Genomic DNA, 14181 nt, shown 5'->3' with positions numbered 1-14181 from the left:
TTTTGAGATCTCAACAGCATTGAATGAAAGCAAAATCCTCCAGTGCTTCTACGCAGTGGTGGTGGAAAGCATCTTGTCCGGGAACATTACCATCTGGTTTGGGAATTGCTCTGCCAAGGACAAGAAGGCTCTGCAGAGAGTAGTGCGTTTGGCCGAACGCACTATGGGAACTTCACTCGGCCCCCTGCAGGAACTATACAACAGGAGGTGCAACTCCAGAGCAAATAAAATCATGGGAGACCCCTTCCACCCCTGCAACGGACTGTTCCAGCTGCTACGGTCAGGCAAACGCCTCCGTTGCCATGCGGTGAGAACGGAGAGGTTGAGAAGGAGTTTCTTCCCAGAGGCAATTCGGACTGTAAATGCCTATCTCACCAGGGACTAACTCTACTGAACGTTTTTCCTTCCATTATTTATTATGTAAAAGAATATGTGTGTCATGATTGTGTTTAGAATTTGTTTGGTTGTTTTGTTGTTTGTCTTTTGCACAAAAGTCCGCGAGCATTGCCACTTTCATTTCACTGCACATCTCGTATGTGTATGTGACAAATAAACTTGACTTGACTTGACTTGACTTGAAATTGGATTTCCCATTTGCAATGGAACAAGCCTGGCTCTAAAATGTTAAGCCTGTTTAAAGCAGAATAGTATTTGCAGCTGCTATTTATCAGGGAAGGCTTTTCGAAAAGATCGGCGAGTCAGCGTTACTTCCTTTTTTACGGGATGTCCCAGCCAAAGAATTGAGGAAGAGGTAGGTTCAGTTTCTTTCCCAAAATACACATGGATGAGCTCAGGCAAGGATGAAACAGTCCTGAGTGGTGGCAGATGTGAGAGTAGGTGGTGTGACTAATTTCACCTATTTTACAGATTCAAGAGATGAGGGGATTCAGTAGCCTTTGTAAAGCAGCAAAGGTGAGCATCTTCATCTATGCGTTGGAAGGAAGTGCAGATGCTGGTTTAAACTGAAGATAGGCATAACATGCTGGAGTAACTCAGCGGGACAGGCAGCATTCTGAAGAAGAGTCTCGACCAGAAATGTCACCCATTCCTTCTCTCCAGAGATGGTGCCTGGCCCGCTGAGTTACTCCAGCATCTTGTGTCTAATATCACCATCTAACTCTCCATCTCTGCAGCATTACATCAATGGACTCACATAGTACTCCCTCAATTCCCTCTGCTCCACCGTATCCTTCAATTTAATGTCACATGAGGATTTTAAAGCACTTCACTGAGCATGCAAAACACATATCCTCTCTTCACACACTAATATTATTCACACCTCGCCTACAATTACATTTCTTGTCACCGATTGTTGCCATCATCCCTTCTGTCCTCACATTATTCACTTTTTCCTCTACATATCACTTTATCCTCATTCCACCATTTTCTTACTCTAACTCTGGCCTCAAAATTCCCTTTGCTTCACATTTCCAATGGCCACATATTGACTGTCTCAACCTTCCAATTCTTCCCTGTCCGGTTTGACTTATTCCATGGTTTAGCTTCCCTTTCTCTCTTGCCCTCCAGCATCTAAGTTTGACCACTTCCTGCATGACACCCATTTTGTCTCCACCATGTTCTTGTTTCAGTGGACTCCATCAGATCTTTAAAAGGATCGCCGAGAGGCTGATTCGCCACATCACCCTTCTTACTCCTGCCCCACACATATGAACGAGAAGGGAGGGAGATACAGATCCGTTTATTTACTGTGTTGCTGGTTCTCTAAACAACAAGAGGTGTGCTCCAACAGTTTGTCATGGACTCTAACACCAATGGAATCACTCAGGAGCCCGCACTCTTTCTCTGTCAGAATTCTATGAGCAGAGCGCAATGAAAAGCTGAATGCTCGAGCATTAGCATACTCCTGCTCCCCTTTCTCATTTGCTCCTTCCCCAACAGGCTGCAGAGTGTGCCCAGCCACTTTGCTTGTCCTTACCTTATCCCCCTGACAGGTCCTCACTGTTCAAAATCCCACCTGGTTTGGTGCCATCAGAAAACATGGGGAAACATGACATTTGGTTCCATCAAACAAATTATGGATATAGATTGCCAACAGATTGCCTCCTGCGATAACACATTAGTCGCGACTCATCAAGTTGAGAAAGAAGAGAGACACTAAAAAGCTGCTGATGCTGGTGTCCTGGGCAAAACATAAAATGCTGGAAGAACTCAGCGGATCGGGCAGCATCTGTGGAGGGAATGGACAGACACATGTTGGGAAGGTACCCTTCTTCAAAGTGCAGAGTCTGAAGAAGTGTCCTGACCTAATATTCTGACGGCCCATTCCCGCTACAGATGCTGCCTCATCCGTTGAGTTCTTCGAGCATTCCCTCCACTGATACAACCTGACCCATTGAGTTCCTCCAGGACTTGGTGTTTTGCTCAAGCTGTGAAAGAAACCTTTATACCCACTGCTTCCATTATGTCTCACAAATGGTTTTCATTCCATGCCAGTATATTGGCCTGGTTTCCGAGTGCGCTAACCATATTGACTGACCTTTTCTCCAGGCCTTCAGAAAGTCTAAATACACCACATCCACTGAGTCACCCTTATCTATTCCAATTTGCCAAACTTCACTTCCTTTCATTCAGACTTCTGAAGAAGGGTCTCGACCCCAAACGTCACCCATTCCTTCTATCCAGAGATGCTGCCTGTCCCGCTGAGTTACTCCAGCATTTTTTGGTGTAAACCGGCATCTGCAGTTTCTTCCTATACATCACTTCACTTCATGAGCCTTTGCTAATCTGCTCAATCCCTTTATTCTTGTCAAGATGCTCTGCTATTACATCCTTATAACTTTGGAGTACAGAACGAGCATTAAACTTCATTTCCATGCTGCAACAGGAAGGATTTTTCTTCACTTATTGGAAACATCACTGGAATTGGAAAAGCGTCATTTATCTACACCAGAGCTGACGTACACTGATGCAGTTCTGAGTGTCTATCTGGCATAATTTACACTGCCTGAGCTTGCTCAATAACATCTGGTTATCAAGAGGAAGTGGGCACCAAAAAATAATGAGCCTTTAGGACCAGTTAGGAACAGAAGTGGTTTCGCACAGATAATGTTCAAGTCATCCCAACTTTCCCCATCCAACATCAGTAGAGCCTACAACAGCTGCTCTGCAAATGGACCCCACTGACCCAAGGTTTTAAATGGATCATTTTACACTGCCCTGTTTCAGATGAGGTAAACCACACTGAAATTGGATCATGTCTCCCACTACATTTTATCTCTGATACTTCAAATCCTCAAAGAATCTTTTATTCTTATTCTTTTATTATTTACTCTTCAGCAAGATACATTGGTAGGAAAGAAAGTAAACACAATGCTACCATTTATTTCAAGAGGGCTTATATACAACAGGTGTAATGTTGATGCTCTATATAGCGATGGTCAGGCCGCATTTGGAATATTGTGAGCAAGTTTGGGCACCATATCAGAGGAAGGATGTGCTGGCTCTGGAGAGGGTCCAGAGTGAGTTTACAAGAATGATCCCAGGAATGAGTAGGTTGACCTATGATGAGCATTTGTCGGCACTGGGCCTGTACTCACTGGAGTTTGGGAGAATGAGGAGGGGGCCTCATTGAAACATTCAGAATAGTGAAAGGTGTTGGAAAGAATTGCAGATAGACACCAAATGCTGGAATGACTCAGCGGGACAGGCAGCATCTCTGGAGAGAAGGAATGGGTGACGTTTTGGGTCGAGACCCTTCTTCAGACTGAAGTCAGGGGATTTTATCAGAGATAAAATGTAGTCGGAGATAGTGAGACTGGTGGGAGAACTGGGAAGGGGAAGGGGATGGAGAGAGAGGAAAAGCAAGGGCTATTTGAAGTTAGAGAAGTCAATGTTCATACCGCTGGGGTGTAAACTACCCAAGCGAAATATGAAGTACTGTTCCTCCAATTTGTGCTGGACCTCTCTCTGACAATGGAGGAGACCCAGGACAGGAAGGACAGATTGCGAATGGGAGGGGGAGTTGAGGTGCTACGCCACCGGGAGATCAGGTACGTTTAGGCAGACTGAGCGGAGGTGTTCAGTGAAACGATCACCAAGGCTGCGTTTGGACCCGCCGATGTACAGTGGTTGACACTTGGAACAGCAGGTACAGTAGATGAGGTTGGAGGAGATGCAGGTGAACCTCTGCCTCACCTGAAAAGACTGGTGGGGTCCTTGGACGGACTCAAGACGGGAGGTAAAGGGACAGGTGTTGCATTTCCTGCGGTTGCAGGTGGAAGTACCTGGGAAGGGGGTGGTTTGGGAGGGAAGGGACGAGTTGACCAGGGAGTTACGGAGGGAACGGTCTCTGCGGAAAGCAGAAAGCGGTGGAGATGTGAAGATGTGGCCAGTAGTGGGATCCCGTTGGAGGTGGCGAAAATGTCGGAGGATTATATGTTGTATGTGACGGCTGATGGGGTGGAAGGTGAGGACAAGGGGGACTCTGCGCTTGTTATGAATGGGAGGAGGGGGAGCAAGAGAAAAGCTGCGGGGTATTGAGGAGACCATAGTGAGAGCCTCATCTATAATGGAAGAGGGGAACCCCCAGTCACTAAAGAATGAGGACATCTCCGATGATCTGGTATGGAAAACCTAATCCTGGGTGCAGATGCGGCGTAGATGGAGGAATTAGGAGTAGGGGATAGAGTCTTTACAGGAAGCAGGGTTGGAAGAAGTGTAGTCTAGATAGCTTTGGAAGTCCGTGGGTTTGTAAAAGATGTCGGTCAATAGTCTGTCTCCTGTGATGGAGATGATGAGATCTAGAAATGGTAGGGAGATGTCGGAGATGGTCCAAGTGAATGTGAGCGCAGGATGGAAATTAGTTGTGATGAAGTCAGTGAGTTCTGCATGGTGCAGGAGGTAGCACCGATGCAGTTGTCAATCTAACGGATGTAGAGTTTGGCGATAGGGCCAGTGTACGCCTGGAACGGTGATTGCTCAACGTATCCTACAAAGAGGCAGACATAGCTGGGACCCATGCGAGTGCCCATAGCTACACCTTGGGTTTGGAGGAAGTGGGAGGAGTCAAAGGAGAAGTTGTTAATGGTAAAGACTAGCTCTGTTAGGTGGAGGAGAGTGTTAGTGGATGGAAATTTGTTGGTTCTGTGGTTGAGGATGAAATAAAGGGCTTTAAGATTTTCCTGGTGGAGGATGGAGGTGTCGAGTGACTGGATATCCATAGTAAAGATGAGGGAATGGGGGCCTGGAAATCAGAAGTAATTGAAGAGACGAAGGGTGTGTGAGGTGTATTGGACATGTGTAAGGAGGAATTGGTCCAGGGGGATGGAATGGAGTCAAGTTATGTGGAACATGAACAATGCAAGGCTTGGATAAAGTGGATGTGGAGAGGATGTTTCCACTAGTGGGAGAGTGTTGGACTAGAGGTCACAGCCTCTGAATTAAATGACGTTCTTTTAAGAAGGAGATGAGGAGAAATGTCTTCAGTCAGAGGGCGGTGAATCTGTGGAATTCTTTGCCACGGAAGTCTGTGGAGGCCAAGTCAGCGGTTAATTTTAAGGCAGAGATAGATAGATTCTTGATTAGTACAGGTGTCAGGGTTTATGTGGAGAAGGCAGGAGAATAGGGTTAGGAGGGAGAGATAGATCAGCCATGATTGAATGGTGGAGTAGACTTGATGGGCCGAATGCCCTAATTCTGCTCCTAGAACTTATGATCTTACGATGTTCATCACAGCAGTGATGACATTGAATAAACTGCCATTTGCAATCAACTTACGATTTTTTCAATGACTAATCATTTTATCAAATTATCATCCATTACGTTGCTTTGATCTTCTGGAGGTGTATAAAATCATGAGAGGAATAGATCAGGTAGATACACAGTCTCTTGCCCAGAGTAAAACCAGAGGGCATAGGAAAGATTTTATAGGAATCTGAGGTGTAATTTTTTCACACAATGAATGTGGGTGTATGGAACGAGCTGCTGGAGGAGATAGTTGAGGCAGGGACCATTGCAACGGTTAAGAAACAGTTAGACAGGTACATGGATAGTGCAGGTTTGGAGGGATATGGGCCAAACGCAGGCAAATGGGATGTGTAGATGGGACGGTGTGCACAGGTTGGGCTGAAGGGCCTGTTTCCACACTCTATGACTCTCTCTATGACTCTATAACTGAAGGATTCAGCATCCCATTCAAAGGCCCAGTTCATGTATCCCTCATCTAATGCAGTCTGTCACATCATATCGCTCTCGGTGGGAGTCCACTGGAATTTCACCTTTCCATTCTTGTGAGCTGATAATTAGCATCACAGCGAGTACTGTACCTGGCTTTACCCACTCCTCTCATTCCACACCTTCCACCCATTCTTCCATTACCCAAAACCCTTAGATAGATGTTTCTGCATCTGTGCATTGTTCCCCCATTCCCTTGTCCACATCTTGTACATGAATCAGCACCAGCTGTTTTGAAACTCTTTCCCTATGCATTGTTCTCAAAGCATCATTATTGTGGTATGCTTTATTTCACATTTGATGTCAACCCTCAGTAGTTGCCTAAAGTGCAATAATGTAACAGTTTAATATCCACCTATCAAAAACAACCATACATCTTTGGCCTTGTGCAACACTGCTATTAATTTTGTATTTGTCCCAAGCTGCAGAGCAATTGTAAAACCTTTTGTGGTATCCCAAGCTTCCGCAATACCCACATGTTCACCAGGTTAAGTGCCTGTGTAGGAAGGAACTGCAGATGCTGGTTTACACCAAAGATAGACACAAAATGCTGGAGTAACTCAGCAGGACAGGCAGCATCTCCGGAGAGACGGAATGGGTGACGTTACAGTTTGAGACACTTCTTCAGACTGAGAGTCAGGGAAGAGGGAATCTGGAGCTATAGAAGGGTAAGGTGTGAAAACAACAGATCAAAGCTTATGATGATAAGGAAATGTAGAATAGTTCATTGTTAGGTGACAACACAGGGAGGAATGGAGAAAGAGGGAAAGCAAGGGTTACTTGAAGTTAGAGAAATCAATATCCATACCGCTGGGGTGTAAGCTGCCCAAGCAATATATCAGGTGCTGTTCCTCCAATTTGCATTGGGCCTCACTCTGACACTGGAGGAGGCCCAGAACAGAAAGGTCAGTGTGGGAATATGAGGGGGAGTTAAAGTGTTTAGCAACCAGGAGATCACATAGGCCTAGGTGGACTGTTATTAGAATTGTAAATGACACCTCTCCATACCTAAGACATGTGTAATGTTAGATTAGCTCACCTCCATACTTGACGTAGATGAACATATCTTTTTGCTAAGTCACCTCACCTGGGTAAAATTTCTGCTTCGTTCTCCATGTTAATCTGACATCAAAAGCTTTGTGACATCAAACTGTTTAATGAAGTCACTGGGGAAAATATACAGGATTTTATCTCGTTACATATGAAACAAGTGCTGCACTGTAACATTTTTCTTAAATACTTTCTGCGAGGCTCCGGGTACATCGAATGAACGAAATGGCATTCAGAGAACAAGACTAGAGTCAGGTCAAGAGTGTTTTATTGTCATGTGTCCCAGATAGAACTGTGAAATTCTTACTTGCAGCAGCACAACAGAATATGTAAACATAGTACACTGAAAACAATGTTATAAACTGTAAATAATATAATCAACGAAAGAAAAGTTCAGTGTGTGTTTATATACAAATACTCGCACACATATAGACACGTACGCACATATACGTACACATAAAAAACAAATGATTATAGTGCGATAATAACAATAATAGTCTATTGTAGTTCAGAGCTTATTTGAGGTTGTAGTGTTTAATAACCTGATGGCTGCAGGGAAGAAGCTGCTCCTGAACCTGGACGTTACAGTTTTCAGGCTCCTGTACCATCTTCCCTTACTCAGTATTTGATTCAGCTGATGGCAGCAATGCCTCATCTGGGGAGGTAAATCCAGGCAACACTCAGCTGGCCCGAGTGAAGCAGTGAATTTTAATTCTAATTTAAATGGCCTCATCGCCTTTAGCTCCAGTTCCTTCAACCCGACAGAAAAAGGTCAGGTCTCCTGTGCAGGGAGACCTTTAAAAAGTTATCCCCTCCCTCCCACCCCCCCCCCCCACCCCCCCACACACAACCCAACAAAAAATAACAAAAACTACATAGAAACATAAACAGAAAATAATAAAAACGCGGACGGGCTGCAGAGGCCGCTGCTGACGAGAGTCGCGCCGCCTACCGGACCTGGGTGAAGTACGTGACAGAGGCGAGGGAAAATAATGAGATAAAAGGATGTGATTTAAGGAGAGAGGAATGAATATGTGCAGCTTAAGCATACAGTTCTGGTGACTCCATTACAGGACTGATGTGGAGGCTTTGGGGAAGGTGCAGAGATGCTTAACCAGAATGGTTTAAAAACAAGGAACTGCAGATGCTGGTTTACATGAAAACACACAAAATGCTGGAGTAACTCAGAGGGACAGGCAGCATCTCTGGAGAGAAGGGCGATTACATTTCGGGTCGAGACTGAGGAGGGTCTCGACCAGAAACGTTACCCATTCTTTCCAGCATTTTGTGTTTACCTAAACAGCGCCGATCTATCCACGTGGTGGTGTGCCAGCAGGCTGGAGGAGCGGGAAAAGGCCTTGCCACAGAGCGGGCAGGTGAAGGGGCGCTTGCCGGTGGGGATTCGCCGGTGCTCCAGCAGGTGGTCAAGGCGTGTGAAGCCTTTTCCACAGGACGGGCAGGGAAGGGACGCTCACCGCTGTGGGTACGCTGGCGCTGCCACAGGCTGGACATGTGGGTGAAACTCTTGCCACACTCAGCGCACACAAAGGATCTCTCTGTACTGTTGCTCATGCCACCCCCATGCTCTGTCACAGTGGGAGCAGCTGCTGGCCGACGTGGGCCTGCCGATGCTGCTGCAACCCCTGCAAGCTGTCAAACGACTCACCACAGTACGGGCAGTCGTAGGGCTGGCCACTAGTGTGCATGTGCTGGTCAGACAGGGCGTGCGAGGCCGTGGCAAAGCGCTCTCCACACGCCGGGCTGGGGACGGGACTGTCGCCGGCGTGCACCCGCTGGTGGGACAGTAGTTTGGAGGAGCAGGTGAAGCCCTTGCCACACTGGGCGCAGGTGTAGGGGCGCTCGCCGGTGTGGGTGCGCTGGTGCACCAGCAGGGTGCTGGACTGGGTGAAGCCCTTGCCGCACTGGGCACCAATTAATAGCCAGTTGGCCTCAACAGTGTTAATCCAAAGGGGAAATAGCCTACAGTTATGCTCTAGTCAAGTCAAGTTTATTTGTCACATACACGTACAAGATGTGCAGTGAAATGAAAGTGGCAATGCTTGCAGATTGTGCAAAAACTACAGAACAGAATAGAACAGAATCAGTATTTACACGTTAGAAAAAAAAACAACAATTTTAAAAAGTCACAACACAACAGTAAATTAGTCCCTGGTGAGAAAAGAGTTTACAGTCCTGATGGCCTGTGGGAAGAAATTCCGTCTCATCCTCTCTGTTTTCACAGCATGACAGTGGAGGTGTTTGCCTGACCGTAGCAGCTGGAACAGTCCGTTGCTGGGGTGGTGGGGGTCCAGGCTGGTACTGATTATCCTCAAAGTAACAAATATCAGAAAAAAACTCAGACTGTTTGCTGTGATGAAGATCATAAGATCATTAGTTCTAGGAGCAGACTTAGGCCATTCGCCCTGTGATGTTACATGTAAGCAAAGTGTATTTTAGCCCCTCCTAGTGGTTGCTTAAAAGATTCGCGGCCACCAAAATTCACTCTTGTTCTCCATTCGTTGCTTGTGATCACATGATTGGACTCATGGATGAGACAGGCCATTTTGTATTGGGATTGTGGACAGCAATGTGCTCTGAAGCCCTCTCTGTTAAATCCATTGCCATCTGCCCGTGTTGAGCCTTGGAGAAGCTTAGTTTTTCACTATTCTGTCCCCTTGCATGTGTGGCTGTACACAAAGTGACAGATAGCTAAACAGGTGTACTTGGCACTGAAAGGGTTAAGTGATGACAGACGTGGAAATAAAGTTGAATTTCATTTATTTGTGTATTTACTTCATCTTTTACATGGTTTAAGGAAGTTTTCTTCTGTCTTTAATTTCAGTTTCACAAAAAAGAGTTATGGAAGCATTGTAAAAAGCAAGTTGATGAAAAACAAATAAATGAAATTCAACTTTATTTCCACGTCTAAGTCATCACTTAACCCTTTCAGTGCCAAGTACACCTGTTTAGCTATCTGTCACTTCGTGTACAGCCACACATGCAAGGGGACAGAATAGGCCCATCACGTCTACTTGGCAATTCAATCATGGCTGATCTATCTCTCCCTCCTAACCCCATCCCCCTGCCTTCTCCTCATAACTCCTGACACCTGTACTAATCAATAATCTATCTCTGTCTTAAATATGCCCACTGACTTGGTCTCCACAGCCTTCTGTGGCATAGAATTCCACAGATTCACCACCCTCTGGCTGAAGAAATTCCTCCTCATCTCCTTCCTAAAAGAACATCCTTTAATTCTGAGGCTATGACCTCTAGTCCTAGACTCTCCCACGAGTGGAAACATCCTCTCCATATCCACTCTATCCGAGCCTTTGACGCCGATCTGAAATACCACATCTATTCCTCTATCCATGCATGCTGCCTGATCAGTGGAGTTTCCAGCCATCTCTGTTTTTATTACTAGCTTTCAGCATCTGTAGTTCCTTCCAGTATTCAGACCATCTGATTCTTTCACTTGTCACTGTGGGAAACAAACGACTATCCATTCACTTATGTTATAATAATAACCATATTTTGGGATGTGAGACACACCAGAAAAATATGAAATAGTGAAGTCGAGAGCGTTTCGCTGACATATGTTCCAACAATGGAACAATGAAATTCTTTTGATTTCATTTTTATTCATTTGCGTAATTAATCTGAAAGTGTCAGAGTGGAGAAATGTATATTAATCTCTTTCAGATGACAAAGTAGGTTCTTAACACAGCAAATAGACACCAAATGCTGGAGTAACTCAGTGGGACAGGCAGCATCTCTGTAGAGAAGTAATGGGTGATGTTTCAGGTCGAGACCTTTCTTCAGACCCTTCAGAAAGGTCTCAACCTGAAAAGTCACCCATTCTTCATCTCCAGAGATGCTGCTTGTCCTGCTGAGTAACTCCAGCATTTTATGTCTACCTACGGTTTAAACCAGCATCTGCAGTTCCTTGCTACACATTTCTCAACACAGTAGTTGATGAGTATAACCTCCACTCAACTGAAAATGGATCCTATGATTCAATCTTGAATTGAGGCCTATCTGACCACAATCTTTCTGGTGCTATTTTAGCATTGTGTCAAAGTAAAGCACTCTCACAGTTCCTTCTGCTCAAATGTTAAAGGAAACTGTGCCATGTGCAGCCTTCATCAGAGCAGATATAGTCTATTCTTTCCCCCCCCTTGATGTTATCTTGGTTAAATGGTGGCTAGCGAGTCGTCTAATGGTCAATGTCACACCAACGAAAAAATAGCCTTAACCAAGCAATTAAACAGCCCATGCATTCACAGCACTTTGAAAAGACTCTTTGTCTTCTAAAAACACACAAAATCAATTTGTGCCACTTCATCTTAAAGTTCAGTAAGTACATTTGACTTTTCTTGTCCATTTTCTCATCTTGCTTACCTCTTCCTCCTTGATGGATTCTGTGGTCCTTGATTCTGCAAATCCCCTTTCATTAATGACTGTTCTAAATTTATGAGCAGGGACAGTTAATATTGCGGGCTATTCAATCATGAACGCCACAGTCACCTGACACCACAGGCATCTATCTATCTGTTGTGAGGTGAATTGCAGAGTTGGAGTGTGCCTCTATATACTCAGCATTTACTTGCATCTTTATATTTGTACAGATTTTAAACACTGTCATTTTCCCGTTTGATTCCCAATGTTATTTGAGGTTTTTCTTTAACCATTAAGCAAATTAATTCAATCTAAGTTAAATGAATAGGTGCTTTACATGTTGATGAAACATGTGTGGGAAGGAACTGCAGATGCTGGTTTAAACCGAAGATAGGCACAAAATGCTGGAGTAACTCAGTGGGACAGCAGCATCTCCGGAGAAAAGGAATAGGTGATGTTTTGGGTGTCTGAATAAAGGGGTCTTGATCCTTTTCTCCAGAGATGCTGTCTGACCCACTGAGTTACTCCAGCTTTTCATGTCTATCTTTGATTAATGTACAGGACAAAGCTTTTTTTTTTTTGTTTTGAGGTTGTGGTGGTGGTGGTGGTGGGGGGGGGGGGTGAAGAAATGTTACAATAGGTTCAAGTTCAAGTTCAAGTGAGTTTATTGTCATGTGTCCCTGATAGGACAATGGAATTCTTGCTTTGCTTCAGCACACAGAAAATAGTAGGCATTTACTACAAAACAGATCAGTGTGTCCATATACCATAATATAAATATATACACACATGAATAAATAAACTGATAAAGTGCAAATAACAGATAATGGGTTATTAATGGCTTATTGCATGCAAATGTAATGGTGACATTTTAATACAACTTACACCTATCCCAGGGCGCCACAATGACGCAGCGGTTGAGTTGTTACCGTACAGCGCTTGAGACCTGGGTTCGATCCTGACCATGGGTGCTGTCTGTACGGAGGTTGCACATTCTCCCTATGATTGCGTAGGTTTCCTCTGGATTCTCCCGTTTCTTCCCACATTCCGAAGACATGCAGGTGTGCATGTAAATTGGCTTCTGTAAAATGTCCATGGTACGTAGCATAGAACAAGTATATGTTTGATCGCTGGTCAACACAGAATGGGTAGGCTGAAGGGCTTGTTTCCACGCTGTACCGTTAAAGCTAAAAATGAAGACTAAAGCTTATCAAAAATGTTTGAACTAAGTAATACCTGCATTGAAATTCACAACAAACTATGAAAATGCATTAAACCTCCCAATAACAATATCTTAAATATTTTCTGTATCGGGAGGAACTGCAGATGCTGGTTTAAACCGAATAGACACAAAATGCTGGAATGACTCAGCGGATCAGACAGCATCTCTGGAGAAAAGGAATTGGTGACGTTTCGGATCGAGATACTTCTGCAGACTGAGAGTCAGGGGAAAGGGTAATGAGAGATCTCGACAGTGATATAGAGAGATATAGAACAAATGAATGAAAGATATGCAAAAAAGTAATGATGATGAAGGAAACAGGCCATTGTTAGCTGTGGGCTGGGTGAAAATGAGTTCTAGACAATGAGACTCAACATTTTCACTGCTCTCTCTGTTGTCAATGACATTACAATCAACCCATTACTGCATTTGGTAGAACAATAATTGCTCTGAAAGTCATAATTAGTGCGTAAGAAATTATGCAAATTGTCCTATATCTGTTGTAAAGGACATGTACGTTCCTTGACTGATTGTATAACGTGACAGCAATGTAATTTGCTTCTGTTTCATCTGTTCACCTTTGCAACTATGGTGTCAGAATTAATTCACTGCATACCTAACTGAAGCATGCAGCTTGCCCTACAGTTGTTTTGCCTTGTTGTACTCTCCTTAGTGAATTTCCCCAGTATCCTCCTCCCAGTTATTTTTCCCCATGGTTGGTTCTCCACAGGGAGCTATCAAATCTACTAGGCAATGCATTTTCTAGGCCAACTGTTGGTGTAAATGAAGAAACAATAGTTAGGCCATTTTTAGCATGTGGCCAAATGCTGTTTCATTAAAACTTATCAGGCATTCAACTGATTCCACCAGCTCTGTGGTAGTCATATTAAGATCATAATCTCTCCCTTTCAAATATTAATTGAAACCCTTAATATCCAATTGAATAGTCCACGTTGATACTAAACGTGTCATTAAGTGCTTTAAAAATTAGATCAAATTTTCATGCTGTTGCTCCGTGAGTGGATTATCAGTGTTAAAACGCCTGATCTGATGGTTAAAGTGATTTTTTAAAGGATATTATTCATTACCCCCCCCCCCCCCCCCCCCCCCCCCCCCATTTCAAATTACTTCTCTCTTCTGGGGAAGCAGCAACAAATTAATAAGAAAGAGGATAGACGCAAAATGCAGAAGTAACTCAGCGGGACAGGCAGAATTTCTGGAGAGAAGGAAAGGGTAATGTTTCAGGTTGAGACCATTCTTCAGACTGGGAGTCAGGGGAGAGGAAGACACAGAGATATGGAAGTAAGGTGTGAAAATGA

Source organism: Leucoraja erinacea, chromosome 12 (assembly GCF_028641065.1).
Source record: "Leucoraja erinacea ecotype New England chromosome 12, Leri_hhj_1, whole genome shotgun sequence".
NCBI classification, from domain to species: domain Eukaryota; kingdom Metazoa; phylum Chordata; class Chondrichthyes; order Rajiformes; family Rajidae; genus Leucoraja; species Leucoraja erinaceus.
This window is presented reverse-complemented; position numbering follows the sequence as displayed.